Raw genomic sequence first — 300 nt, 5'->3', positions numbered from 1 at the left:
TGTGTATTAAACAAAAGCAACAAACTTATAAAAAAAATTGTGTAAAAAATATCAGGAAAAGCGTCAAAAACTTTACAAATGCAACGAAAAATGTTGAAGCAATTGTCCCAAAAGAAATTGAAAATTGTGACAAAAACTCAGAAAAAAGCAACGAAACCTGAAAAAAGCAAAAAGAAATCTGAAATGGTGATGAAAAATCTGAAAAAAGAAAAAAAACTATGAAAAAGTGATTAAAAATATGAAAAATGCAACAAAAACTCTTTAAATACTTTGAAAGAAAAAGCCTTGATATAACCCCCC

Source organism: Etheostoma cragini, chromosome 23, assembly GCF_013103735.1.
Source record: "Etheostoma cragini isolate CJK2018 chromosome 23, CSU_Ecrag_1.0, whole genome shotgun sequence".
In the NCBI taxonomy this organism is placed as follows: domain Eukaryota; kingdom Metazoa; phylum Chordata; class Actinopteri; order Perciformes; family Percidae; genus Etheostoma; species Etheostoma cragini.
This window is presented reverse-complemented; position numbering follows the sequence as displayed.